General features: G+C 45.1%; 2 long non-coding RNA genes across 2 annotated transcripts; one reads left to right on the forward strand and one right to left on the reverse strand.

The window, feature by feature from the left end:
- Nucleotides 1-8,016: 8,016 nt before the first annotated feature.
- On the reverse strand, nucleotides 8,017-14,100 carry LOC114674076 (uncharacterized). Its single transcript, XR_013410260.1, has 3 exons — nucleotides 13,921-14,100; nucleotides 9,207-9,376; nucleotides 8,017-8,426 (listed from the first exon to the last, which is right to left on the reverse strand). It is a non-coding gene; the product is annotated as an uncharacterized LOC114674076 (long non-coding RNA).
- LOC144337299 (uncharacterized) lies at nucleotides 8,425-11,412 on the forward strand. The gene is made up of 2 exons (XR_013410272.1): nucleotides 8,425-9,154; nucleotides 11,214-11,412. It is a non-coding gene; the product is annotated as an uncharacterized LOC144337299 (long non-coding RNA).
- Nucleotides 14,101-14,154: the final 54 nt, after the last annotated feature.

The following is a 14,154-nucleotide window of genomic DNA, read 5'->3' on the forward strand; positions in this document are numbered from 1 at the left end:
TTCTATGATGACTGGATTTTGAATTATGTGAAATGCTTTTTATCCATCTATTGAGATGATGTGGTTTTCATCTTTCATTCTGTTCGAGTGATATATCACATTGATTTGCTTGAATATGTTGAACCATCCTTGCATCCCAGAAATAAGTGGCACTTGAATATCTACAGTTTTTAAATGTCCTCTTAAATACAGTTTTCTAGTACAAGGGATCTTGAAGATGTTCATGGAAAAATATGTATTATGAGAAAATTGTGCATGAATTTCAGTTTTTGCAACAAAATAACCTGGTACAAGTCTGTTATAACAAGTCTGAACACACTCTAGTTTATGGCACTCAGAAGGATAAGACATGAGTTTGAAAAGAGACTTTATCAAAGCAATATAAATTCTGCTAAAATTGAAACAAGAAGAAATATCAAATTTATGATGAGATCAGATGCAGTGTCTCAGGCCTGTAATCCCAGCACTTTCAGAGGCCAAGACAGGTGGGTCACGTGAGCCCACGTGTTCAAAACTAGCCTGGGCAACATGGTGAAACCACTTTGTCTAGAAAAAATACAAAAATTAGCTGGGCATGGTGGAATATGACTGCAGGGCCAGCTACTGTGGAGTCTGTGGTGGGAGGATGGCTTCAGCCTGGGAGGTTGAGGCTGCGGTGAGCTGTGGTCATGACACTGCACTCCAGCATGGGAGTTATTAAGGACATTTCCCTTTTGCCTGGAGAGCCACCAATCGCTGTTCCCACGGGTGTTTTTGGACCCTTGCTGCCTGACTCTGTTGGTTTATTGCTCAGTCCCTCAAGCTTAAATTTAAAAGGTGCTCAGGTACATACTGGTGTGATTGATTCTGATTACTCTGGGGAAATACACATTATTGTTAGTTCTACAGTTCCTTGGCAAGCTTCTGCAGGAGATCGAATTGCTCAACTTCTTCTTCTGCCATACATTCTACTCAGATCCAGTTCTCATAGAAGAATTGGAGGTTTTGTGAGTACAGATAATCAGGGTAAAGCGGTTTACTGGGCTAACAAAATTTCTGACACCCAACCTGTTTGTTCCATGCATATACAGGGAAAGAAATTCGAGAGCATGATTGACACGAGTGCTGTTGTTTCCATTATTGCTTTACATCAATGGCCTCATGACTGGCCCAAAGGATGCACATCCACCGGGTTCGTGGGAGTTGGTCAGGCCTCCGAGGCTTATGAAAGTTCCACTATTTTATGTTGTCATGGCCTGGAGGGACAGACTGGTACTATTCTGTAGGGAGACCCCCTGAAACTATTTCTATGGAATAAAAGATGAAATGCTCCTGATTATTGTAAATACAAAATTGCCTGCAGGATTGCATAAAGGCAATGCCAGGTTGGACTTCCAGAATGAGCCAAGGGCTTGTGATGTGCCTCCCCCTGCAGAGAGCCTATGAATGGACGTGCAGTCAGGGAGGTTTTACATCACCAAGATTCCTATCCCAGAAAAGCAGATGTTCATAGCTCTGGGAATGGAATGCGACCCTTGTGGAGAGCCTATAAACGGACACATGAGGGGTGCCTATGTGTCCATATGGATAAGATAGGGCTATAAATGCCCTCATCTTGCCACGGCCCTTCTAGACCTCTTTAGGGTTAAGGCATACTCCCTTATGAGAATTTGTGGTCTAACTGGTTGTCTAGCTTTATGTCCTGTTTCTATGGATTGTTTGTAACCAGCTTTTGCTGCAACTGTTATTGCTGATTAATATCTTGCTAGTCATAGGTTATGGAAAGACAGTGCTTCTGTTTTTAGGCTCTGTTAGAAATTACTGATGCACACATATTGTAAATTCTTACCTCTGTATACTGTACTTCTGCATACAGATGTTATGTTAAAGAATTACTTCATCCCCACATGACCATCTCACCTCATAATCAAATGACCCTAAATCCCTCACTAACCTACCCCCACCCTTACTAATCTTAATAATAAATGCTGGCATATCCAGTGCATTGGCAGCACCGCTGGACCAGAAGGCGGTGAGCCCCCTGGACCCAGCTTTCACTATCTTGTGTGTGTCTGTTATTTCTTTGATCTGCCTGGGAACAAAGAGGGAGCCCCGTTGCATTGCAGGCTACTGGCCAGATCCCGCAATACTATTCGACCTCTAATTACACCTATTCCAGTTAATCTCTGGGGAAGAGATCTTTTACAACAGTGGATGCACAAATTTCATTTCCACATGCTACTTACAGTGAGCAAAGTAAAAACATTATGAAAAAAATGGGATTTGTTCAAGGTACTGGTCTGGGGAAATCAGCCCGGGGTATTACTGAACCTATTCAACCTTCCTATAAATTTGACCCCAAAGGGCTTGGTTATTTTTAGAAGCAGTCACTATCAAGCCTCCAGATCTAGCCAGGCATGGTGGCTCACACCTGTAATCCCAGCACTTTGGGAGGCCGAGGCAGGTGGATCACCTGAGGTCGGGAGTTCAAGACCAGCCTGACCAACATGGAGAAACCCCTGTCTCTACTAAAAATACAAAATTAGCCAGGGTGGTGGCGCATGCCTGTAATCCCAGCTACTCGGGAGGCTGAGGCAGGAGGATCGCTTGAACCTGGGAGGCGGAGGTTGCGGTGAGCCGAGATCGCGCCATTGCACTCCAGCCTTGGCAAAAAGAGCGAAACTGTCTTGAAAAAAAAAAAAAGCCTCCAGATCCCATCCCTTTAACTTGGAAAACTCAGAAACTGGTTTGGGTGGATCAGTGGCCACTCCCAAAAAATAAGCCGGAGGTGCTCCATAATTTAGTCCTGGAACAGTTAGAATTGGGACACATTGAGGAATGTTTTTCTCCATGGAATTCACCTGTCTTTGCTATCCAAAAGAAACCTGGAAAATGGAGGACGCTCACTGATCTCAGGGCAGTTAATGCAGTACTTCAACTATGGGGATGTTGCAACCTGGTTTCCTCTCCCCCTCCATGCTCCCTGAGTATTGGCCTCTAATCATCATAGATCTTAAAGATTGCCTTTTTAACATTCCACTAGCCTCTCAGGACTTTGACAAATTTGCTTTTACGGTCCTTTCCCTCAACGATATCACTCCAGCTGCATGCCTCCATTGGAAAATCTTGCTACAGGGCATGCATAACAGTCCCACGATTTGTCAGTACTTTGTGGGGCACGTGCTTCACCCAGTTAGGGATCAGTTTTCCCAATGTTACTTCATTCGCTATATGAATGATATTCTCTGCGTGGCCCCCACGTACGCCATTTTGATTTCCTACTTTTCTGTGATTCTATAGGCCATTTCAGATGCAGGTTTGACTATTGCACAGAGAAAATTCGAACTTCTCCTTTTCAATATTGGGGCATGCAATTAGAAGACAAGGTGATTAAACCACAAAAGGTCCAGCTTAGGAGAGACTCCTTAAAAACTTTAAATGACTTTCAAAAATTACTTGGGCGGGGCGCAGTGGTTCACGCCTGTAGTCCCAGCACTTTGGGAGGCCGCGGTGGGTGGATCACGAGGTCAGGAGATTGAGACCATCCTGGCTAACACGGTGAAACCCTGTCTCTACTGAAAATACAAAAATTCGCTGGGGGTGGTGGCGGGCACCTGTAGTCCCAGCTACTTGGGAGGCTGAGGCAGGAGAATGGCATGAACCTGGACGCAGAGCTTGCAGTGAGCGGAGATCGTGCCACTGCACTCCAGCCTGGGCGACAGAGCGAGACTCCGTCTCAAAAAAAAAAAAAAAAAAAAAAATTACTTGGAGATATTAATTGGATTTGCCCTTCTTTGGGCATCCCTACATATGCTATGTCTAACCTGTTAACCACATTACAAGGGGATCCAGATTTGCACAGTAAAAGGTTCCTCACACGTGAAACTGAGTCTGAGTTATGATTGGTTGGACAAACAGTGCAATGGTCTCAGTTCACTAGATTCAATCCCAAATTACCTTTTACTATTTTAATTTTTCCCACTGAACATTCTCCAACAGGAATTATTACTCAAGAACAGGATTTAATTGAATGGTGTTTTCTTCCCCATAACTCTCTAAGGACACTTACTATTTACCTTGACCAAATTTCTAACCTTATTGGACAAGCCTGCTCCCATCTTTTTATTACTTTCGGGACAGAAATCTCGAAAAAATTATTGTTCCATTAAACCGTCAACAAGTTTGACAAGCTTTTACAAACTGTTGCTTGGCAAGTAAATCTGGCCAGGTTCCCTGGTATAATTGACAATCATTACCCTAATGTAATATTGTTCCAGTTCCTAAAACTCGCTTCCTGGATTTTACCTAACATTACTAAAAGTACTCCACTAACTGGAGCTGTTACTCTTTTTACTGACGCTTCCTCTCATGGCTGTGCTGCATACACAGGGCCACAAGAATGCGTTCTTAACACAGGATCTATTTCTCTACAGCGAGCTGAAATTATCGCTGTTATGGCTGTCCTTGAGGATTTTCTCAACCTGTCAACATTGTTTCCAATTCTGCATACGTCGTGCATGTTATGCACAACATAGAAACGGCGCTAATTACGTTTTCCCTGATGAAAGTTTACTTTCACTTTTTCAAAGGTTTCAGGCAATTCTCAGAGCGCACTCTGCTCCCTTTTACATTACTTATATTCGAGCTCATACATCTCTTCCAGGACCTCTTTTGGCAGCCAATGCCAGAATTGACGCTTTAGTTGCACCCATTTTTACCGCCGTGCAAAATTTTTATGCCCTAACTCATGCCAATGCTGCAGGACTCTGAAGCAAGTTCCTCCTCTCATGGAAACAGGCAAAAACTATTGTTTTTGCCTGTTAACAAGTGTTAATTTTACAGCCGCTTCCCTCGGGAGTTAATCCTCGAGAACTTTCCCCCAACGCCGTCTGGCAAATGGACATAACCCACTTTCCAGCTTTTGGGAGATTTTCTTTCCTGCATGTTAACAGTGGACACATTTTCCCTCTTCCTCGGGGCTATGTGCCAAACAGGAGAAAGTACTACTCATGTTAAACGACATGTGCTTTCCTGTTTCTCAGTTTTTTTTTTTTTTTTTTTTTTTTTTTTTTTTGAGACGGAGTCTCCCTCTGTCGCCCAGGCTGGAGTGCAGTGGCGCGATCTCGGCTCACTGCAAGCTCCGCCTCCCGGGTTCACGCCATTCTCCTGCCTCAGCCTCCTGAGTAGCTGGGACTACAGGCGCCCACAACCGCGCCCGGCTAATTTTTTGTATTTTTAGTAGAGACGGGGTTTCACCGTGGTCTCGATCTCCTGACCTTGTGATCCGCCCGCCTCGGCCTCCCAAAGTGCTGGGATTACAGGCGTGAGCCACCGCGCCCGGCTCCTGTTTCTCAGTTATGGGCTGCCCCACCAAGCTTAAAGCTGATAATGGTCCCAGCTATACCAGCATTGCCTTTAAGAAGTTCACTCAAGCATGGGACATTAATCACACTACTGGAATTCCCTATAATTCTCAAGGACAGGTGCTGGTGGAATGAGCTAATAAATCTCTCAAAGACCAGCTTTGCAAGCAAGATAACAAAAAGAAAGGGGATGCCAGTGCTCCCCATGCTCAGATAAATTTAGCTCTGTTCACATTAAATTTTTAAAATTTGGCTAAGAACCAACCTTTCACAGCAGCAGAACGACACTTTACTGGTAACAAATTTGACCCACAAAAAGGCAAGAGAGTATGGTGGAAGGACACAAAAACTAATAAATGGGAATTAAGCACTGTAATAACATGGCATAGGGGTTTTGCTTGTGTCTCCCCAGGAAAGGACCAACAAACTGTTTGGGTTCCCTCCCGTCAGCTGAAATTGTACCATGACTCCAGTCTTGAAGAACCATCAGAAACAAAAGGCGAACAGCCTCCGGAAATCGAAACTCAAGGCTCATCACCTGACTAATAAAATTTGTAATCTTAACTTCACTTCACAGCCTTGCCCTACAACTCCCAATACAAAAAATTCCACCTCGCTGACATGGGGTCAGATAAAAGTAATGTTCGAAGAGGCTGAGAGACACCTACAGGACAAAGGGATTCCAAAAACTACAGGTAATATTATCTTGGCTGCCTTTCTGGTAGTTACTGTAGTGTTAAGTATACCTGGGGCTACAGCAACTCACAATTACACCTACTGGGCATATGTCCTGTTTCTCCCTCTTATTCGATCTGTTTCATGGATGGATTCCTCAGTGGAGGTTTGTACTAATGACAGTGCATTCATGCTGGTCCCTAATGATGACAGATTTCAGGTTCAACCAGATGAAGCACGAATGCCTTTTAATGTGTCCATGGGATATAGATTTCCACCATTGTGCATAGGAATTGCACCTGGCTGTTTGGCATTCTCTAATCAAAATTGAATGTGGACTGTACCGGCCTCCAGTAATGATTCTTATCAGGTGCATAATGTTTTGAGTAGTAATTCTTTTCAGGATCTGACCGTTAAAATAAATTCATTTGAGGAACCGAGAATTCCTGTCACAGTAAAACACAATAAAACACAAGGATTGTCAGACTCTTTAAAAGACACTATAAAGGCAGCTTTAGTAATTGGAAACATCCTATGGAGTGACTGCAACGCCCCAACACCGGCAGTGCCACGGAGTCCTGTCACAGGGACTGTCATTGACTGGGCCCCAAAAGGGTATATTGGCGAGATTGCTCTGAGCAAAATACCCAAAGTTCAGAGTTTAACTACTTAATCGATTATGAAGAAGAAGGCTGGCAGTCCTAAAAAAAGAAGAAATGGGTGTCTCCTTACCCGTTCAAATGGTTGGACAAGGGCATTGTTCCTCCTAGGCCAAAAATGATTCATCCTATACTTACCCCAGAACATCCTGAATTGTGGAAGTTGGCTGAAGCCTTATCCGGAATCAGATTATGGAATGTAGCTTATCAAAAAATTCTTACAAATACCAAAACAAACATGTATAAGGTCACTTTTTTCTGATGCGGTGGTACCCATGAGGAGCTGTGTTAAACCACTATATATGTTATTGGTTGGAAACATAATTATCATCCCTGATACCCAAACTGTTGAATGCAATAATTGCAAATTGTTTATGTGTATTGATGCTACATTTGACCCAAAAACAAGTGTTCTCCTGGTCAGAGCCAGGGAATGGGTATGGATACCAGTTTCTTTACACCGCCCCTGGGAATCTTCTCCTTCTATTCATATAGTCAATGAAGTCCTTAAAGGGATCCTTAAAAGAACTAGGAGATTCATTTTTACACTCATTGCTGTGATTGCAGGTTTAATTGCTGTTACAACAGTGGCTACTGCTGGAGTAGCCATTCCTAACTCGGTCCAGACTGCCCATTATGTGGAAACATGGCAAAAGAAGTCCACCGACTTTGGAATTCTCAGGCTGAGACTGATCAAAAACTGGCCAATCAAATTAATGACCTCCACCAGAGTGTAATCTGGTTGGGAGACAGAATGATGAATTTAGCACACTGAATGCAACTACAATGTGATTGGAATACACTGATTTTTGCATAACACCTTATGCTTACAGAGAAGATCAACATAGTTGGGAAAAGGTCCAAAGGCATCTAAAAGCCTGGGATGATCATTTAACCTTAGATATTTCAACACTTAAGGAACAAATTTTTGAGGCTTCCCAGGCTCACTTAACTACCATTCCTGGTTCTGACATATTTGAAACAATTACAAAAGGACTACCTGATATAAATCTTTTCAAGTGGATCAAGCCCATTGGAGGTTCACTTTTGTTATTGGCATTACTAATACTGGTGTGTTTATGTCGTTTGCTTTTAGTCTGCAAGTGTCTCCACGGAGTCTGATGAAAAGCTCGAAGCCAGCGACAAGCAATGATGGCAATGACAATCCTAATCAATAAAAAGGGGAGAGATGTGGGTGAAAGATTACCTAGGTGCCAAGGCAAGAGACTGAAGGCACGAACTGTGTCAGAATTTAATAAAGAAAATAGTTAGAATAAGAATAGTCATAATACAAATTAGATATAGAGATGATCATGGACAATTATCAATCACTATTATAAACATTATTAATCACTAGCTTTTAATATTACTCTATATTGCATTGCTAAGATAACATAGGAATAACCAGTGGGTAGAGGGTCAGGAGCTGAAAGGACATTGTGAGAAGTGACCTAGAAAGCAAGAGGTGAGCCTTCTGTCATGCCCGCATAAGGGCCACTTGAGGGCTCCTTGGTGAAGCAGTAACGCCAGTGTCTGGGAAGGCCCCCGTTACTGAGCAGACCCCGAAAGGGAGTCTCCTTTCCTTGGAGGAGTCAGGGAACGCTCTGCTCCACCAGCTTCTTGTGGAAGGCTGGATATTATCCAGGCCTGCCCGCAGTCGTCCGGAGGCCTAAACCCCGCCGTGTGGTGCTGTGCTTCAGTGGTCACGCTCCTTGTCCGCTTTCATGTTCCTCCCGTACTCCTGGTTCCTCTTTGAAGTTCGTAGTAAACAGCGGTAGCAGAAATAGTGAGAGTCTTAAAATCTTTGATCTTTCTTGTAAGTGCATAGAAGAAAACGCTGATGTATGCTGCCTGCTCTCTCTGCTTTGGCTACCTAAAAGTGTAGGGCCCCCTGTCCTATGATCACGTGACTTGCTTCACCTTATCAATCATTTAGATTCACCCTCCTTACCCTGCCCCCTTGTCTTGTATGCAATAAATATCAGTGCGCCCAGCCGTTAGGGGCCACTACCGGTCTCTACATCTTTTTTTTTTTTCTGAGATGGAGTTTCACTCTTGTTGCCCAGGCTGGAGTGCAATGGCACGATCTCGGCTCACCGCAACCTCCACCTCCCAGGTTCAAGTGATTCTCCTGCCTCAACCTCCCTAGTAGCTGGGATTATAGGCATGTGCCACCACACCCTGCTAATTTTGTATTTTCAGTAGAGACTAGTTTCTCCATGTTGGTCAGGCTGGTCTTGAACTCCCAACCTCAGGTGATCTGCCCGCCTAGACCTCCCAAAGTGCTGGGATTACAGGCGTGAGCCATCGCGCCCAGCCCAGTCTCCGCGTCTTGATGGAAGTGGTCCTGTGGGCCCAGCTGTTTTCTCTTTATCTGTTTGTCTTGTGTCTTTATTTATTACAGTCTCTCGTCTCTGCACACGGGGAGAACACCAGCTAAGCCCCGTAGGGCTGGACCCTACACAGACTAAACAAAAGGTATTTAAATATTCAAAGTGAAAAAATTGCAACATGGAAACCAGGTACTTACAAAGATGTGGCAGGCTACTTTTACATTTAAAATGCTCATAAAAATATGTATTTGTCAGGCAGGGTGCGATGGCTCATGCCTGTAATCCCAGCACTTTCGGAGGCTGAAGCGGTTGGATCACAAGGTCAGGAGTTCAAGACCAGCTGGGCCAACATGGTGAAACCCCGTCTCTACAAAAAATAAAAAAATTAGCTGGGCATGGTCGTGCACTCCTGTAATCCCAGCTACTCGGGAGGGTGAGGCAGGAGAATCACTTGAACCTGGGAGACAGAGGTTGCAGCGAGCAGCTGAGATCATGTCACTGCACTCCAGCCTAGGCAACACCACGAGACTCTGTCTCAAAGAACAAAATGAAAACAAAATTAGCTAGGCGTGGTGGTGTCTGCCTGTAATCCCAGCTACTTGGGAAGGTGAGGCAGGAGAACTGCTTGAATCCGAGAGGTGTAGTTTGCAGTGAGCCGAGATCGCACCACTGCACTCCAGTCTGGGTGAGAGAGCAAGACTTCATCTTAAAAAAAAAAAAAAAAAAAAGAATTTTTCTGTAAATAGAAAGACTAAGCAGCCCCAGAGCTAAGACCTCCTTGGATCATTGCCCCTTTATATCAAGTGATAAAGTAACCTTCCTTGAAGTATATCAATCCATCACCAATCAACCTGCTGCACCCTATCCTACCCACTGGTCTTGAATGGAAAATGTGGTGATTCTGCTAAAGCTTCTCTGTCTTTCTCTGTGTGTGAAAACTTAACATCTCTACTTAGGAACGCTCATCCCATTCATTTGGAGTTGATGTTTCCAGGTGGCTATCCTCACGCTTTGTGTTCAAATAAACTCTATATTTAATCATATATTCTAAATTTTATTTTATTTTATTTTTTTTTGAGACGGAGTCTCGCTCTGTCGCCCAGGCTGGAGTGCAGTGGCCGGATCTCAGCTCACTGCAAGCTCCGCCTCCCGGGTTTACGCCATTCTCCCGCCTCAGCCTCCCGAGTAGCTGGGACTACAGGCGCCCGCCACCTCGCCCGGCTAGTTTTTTGTATTTTTTAGTAGAGACGGAGTTTCACCATGTTAGCCAGGATGGTCTCGATCTTCTGACCTTGCGATCCGCCCGTCTCGGCCTCCCAAAGTGCTGAGATTACAGGCTTGAGCCACCGTGCCCGGCCTCTAAATTTTATTATTTACTACTGACATCAGTTTCTGTCAGACTGTAGGAGCCTCACCAGAGAGGGCAACTGTCACCATGGTGCAAAATTCACACTTGTCAAAAAGACCTGGGTTAGGGTTTCTCCCCCTCCCTCAGAATGAAGCTAATTAGCTGAGACAGATGGTCACCTCCTATGGGCAAAAGATTGCCTAGATGCTGAGGCAAGAGACTGAAGGCACAAACTGTCTCAGTATAATATAATAAAGAAAATAGTTAATAGTCAAATATAAGTTAGATATAGAGATGATCACGGACAATTATCAATCATTATTGTAAACATTATTAATCATTAGCTTTTAATATTACTCTTTGTTGCATTACCAATACAACCTAGGAATAACCAGCAGGTGTAGGGTGAGGTCATGAAGGGACATTGTGAGAAGTGACCTAGAAGGCAAGAGGTGAACCTTTTGTCAGGCCCGCATAAGGCCGCTTGAGGGCTCCTTGGTCAAGCAGTAATGCCAGTGTCTGGGAAGACACCCATTACTTAGCAGACCGCAAAAGGGAGTCTCCTTTCCTTGGAGGAGTCAGGGAACAGTCTGCTCCACCAGCTTCTTGTGGAAGGCTGGATATTATCCAGGCCTGCCCGCAGTCACCCGGAGGCCTAAATCCCTCCCTGTGGTGCTGTGTTTCAATGGTCACGCTTCTCATCCAGTTTTATGTTCCTCCCATACTGCTGGTTCCTCTTTGAAGTCTGTAGTGGACAGCAGTAGAAAAAATAGTGAAAGTCTTAAAGTCTTTGGTCTTTCTCATAAATGCATAGAAGAAACACTGATGTATGCTGCCTTCTCTCTCTCTGCTTCAGTTACCTAAAATGGAAGGATCCCCTGTCCTGTGATCACGTGAGTTGCTTCACTTTGTCAATCACTTAGAAGATTCACCCTCCTTACCCTGCCCCCTTGTCTGGTATGCAATAAATATCAGTGGCCCCAGTCCTTACGGGCCACTACCGGTCTCCACGTGTAGATGGCAGTGGTCCCCTGGGCCCAGCTGTTTCCTCTTTATCTCTTTGTCTTTTGTCTTTATTTATTACAATCTCTCGTCTCTGCACACGGGGAGAACACCCGCTAAGCTCGGTAGGGCTGGACCCTACAACCTTCATTACCAAGTAGAGGCAGGATGAACTATGTATGACCAACCGTGTTGTCAACTCCTCTTCCCTGAGACCTGATTAGTGTTTAACTTGAAAACATAAACTTGGCCGGGCGCGGTGGCTCAAGCCTGTAATCCCAGCACTTTGGGAGGCTGAGACGGGCGGATCACGAGGTCAGGAGATCGAGACCAGCCTGGCTAACACGGTGAAACCCCGTCTCTACTAAAAATACAAAAAACTAGCCGGGCGAGGTGGCGGGCGCCTGTAGTCCCAGCTATTTGGGAGGCTGAGGCAGGAGAATGGCGTAAACCTGGGAGGCAGAGCTTGTAGTGAGCTGAGATCCGGCCACTGCACTCCAGCCTGGGTGACAGAGCGAGACTCTGTCTCAAAAAAAAAAAAAAAAAAAAAAAAAACATAAACTTAATTGTTGTATAGAAAAGTGAAATTTCTTTCTCTTTTTTCAGCCTCTTGGCTGTTTGCCTCTATTTCCCATCACAATCGGGTCTAAGGCTTATTTATTAATGAAATGATTTTTATTTTTCTCTATTATTGTCATGCAGATGATTTGTCATTTGGGGGAAGACTTTTTTGTTTTGTTTTCTGAAGGGGTGGCCTGCCCCTCCACACCTGTGGGTTTCCCGACAGGTGGGACGAGAGACTTGAGAAAAGAAAGACACACAGAGGCACAGTATAGAGAAAGAAAAAGTGGGCCCAGGGGACCAGCGCTCAGCATACGGAGGACCCACGCTGGCACCCATCTCTGAGTTCCCTCAATATTTATTGATCATTATCTTTACCATCTCAGAGAGGGGGAAGTGGCAGGACAATACGGTAATAGTAGGGAGGGGGTCAGCAGGAAGCCTTTTGAATAAAGATCTCTGTGTCATGAGTAAGTTTAAGGAAAAGTGCTGTGCTTTGATGTGCATATATGCAAACATCTCCATAAACATCTTCCATGCATAAAGATCAGCATTACCCCTAGCACGTCTCACCTCCAGCCCTAAGGCGGTTTTCTCCTATCTCAGTAAATAGAACATACAATCAGGTTTCACACCCAGACATTCCATTGCCCAGGGACGGGCAGAAGACAGATGGCTTTCTCTTTCTCAACTGCCAAGAGGCCTTCTTTCCTCTTTTACTAATCCTCCTCAGCACAAACCATTTACGGGTGTTGGGCTGGGGAACGATCAGGTCTTTCCCTTCCCACAAGGCCATATTTCAGACTATCATATGGGGAGAAACCTTGGACAATACCTGGCTTTCCTAGGCAGAGGTCCCCGCGGCCTTCCGCAGTGTTTGTGTCCCTGGGTACTTGAGATTAGAGAATGGCGATGACTTTTACCAAGCATACTGCCTTCAGGCACTTGTTTAACAAAGCACATCCTGCATAGCCCTAAATCCATTAAACCTTGAGTCAACACAGCACAAGTCTCTGCAAGCACAGGGTTGGGGCTAGGGTTACAGATTAACAGCATCTCAAGGCAGAAGAATTTTTCTTATTACAGAACAAAATGGAGTCTCTTATGTCTACTTCTTTCTACATAGACACAGTAACAGTCTGATCTCTCTTTCTTTTACCCATAGCTTTCGATTAAATTTTCTCAACAATTAGAAAGTCAAGTAAACAGCATTTGTTGGGCCAGGCGCGGTGGCTCACGCCTGTACCCTCAGCACTTTCCGAGGCAGAGGCAAGTGGATCACTTGAAGTCAGGAGTTTGAGACCAGCCTGGCCAATATGGTGAACCCACGTACAAATATATAAAAATTAGACGGGCATGGTGGCACGCACATGTAATAGCAGCTACTCCGGAGGCTCAGGCAGGGGAATTGCTTGAACCCAGGAGGCAGAGGCTGCAGTGACCCCAGATCCCGCCACTGCACTCCAGCCTGGGTGACAGACAAATATTCTGTCTCAAAACAAAAGAAAAGAAATAAGTACATAAATAAGTAAAAGAAAGTAATAGATCTCTTCCACAAATGTGCTGGGACAACTAACTGGATATCCACATGGAATACTGTTGGATCTGTATGTCACACCACCAACATTGTATTTTAAAACGTTAAAAGAAAACGAAGGAAAAAAAAAAGAGAGACGAGGAAGGGGGCCCTGCCGGAGGGAGTGTTACTTTGTCGCCCAGGCTGGCCTGGATGCCCAGACTCAGTGATCCTCCCACCGCTGCTTCCTGAGTAGCTGGGACCTCAGGCTCCCGCCCCCGCCCCAGCATCCTTGCTGTGTTTATCCAGCAAGCTGTAACCTCTCACCTCTCTGGCCTGAGCACTCCGTCCTGCATCCCAAGCGGTGGCTTTAGGGAAATCTCTGAAGCTGAGCACAGGATGGACTCTCCCTCCCGAGTGAATGGAGAATAGAAAGGGAGAGGATTTCTATTCTGTTCTATGGGCCCTCAGCATGAAATCCTACCTTCCGCCCAGGCCGGGCCTTGCATTTTACATTGTAGTTTGTATCCCCGTTCCAGACAATTCCAGGGCTTTTGAATCATGCCTCAGCCTTCCCGGCCGGTCTCGCCTCCAAAACCCGGAAACAGAGGTGCTGGGAACAAGGCTGAGAGGCGCACAGGTCCCGCCCCGGCCCTGCCCCGCCCGCTGCGGGTTCTAAAGCACAAAGTCTCTCCGCCTCGCGCCCCGCCCCTACTTC

The sequence above is a fragment of the Macaca mulatta genome, chromosome 19, assembly GCF_049350105.2.
Source record: "Macaca mulatta isolate MMU2019108-1 chromosome 19, T2T-MMU8v2.0, whole genome shotgun sequence".
Taxonomy (NCBI): domain Eukaryota; kingdom Metazoa; phylum Chordata; class Mammalia; order Primates; family Cercopithecidae; genus Macaca; species Macaca mulatta.